Genomic DNA, 473 nt, shown 5'->3' on the forward strand with positions numbered 1-473 from the left:
ATTACTAATTGTGACGATTACAATTAGTAATAATATTTAAGTATATCAATCAAAGCAATAACTTAATAACTTATTTGTTATATATATAATTAATTTCTACAAACGAATGAGTCATATATGAGCGTTGTAAGAAATTGTATGTGAATAGGATTTCAATTTTTATTGGGGCCATTTAGATACATAACACATAATTTTTATGCATTTACATATCTAACAACTAAATTTTATAACTTATTTTTATTATGTTGTAAAATCAAGTACATATTTTATGCAGAAATTTATAGTGTCCGATATTCAAATAAATAAATAAATAAATAAAAGGTGTGGTGCGTATGCAAATTTCCTTTATTAATTTTAATGTAATTGAGCGTTAGGCGGTAAAGATATTTAGAAAGATTATACATATTTAAATCCGTACTGCCATTAGGGGTGTAAACGAGCCGAACACAAGCGAGCCCATGCTCAGCCCGGGT

Source organism: Phalaenopsis equestris, unplaced genomic scaffold, assembly GCF_001263595.1.
Source record: "Phalaenopsis equestris unplaced genomic scaffold, ASM126359v1 Scaffold000229, whole genome shotgun sequence".
NCBI lineage: Eukaryota > Viridiplantae > Streptophyta > Magnoliopsida > Asparagales > Orchidaceae > Phalaenopsis > Phalaenopsis equestris.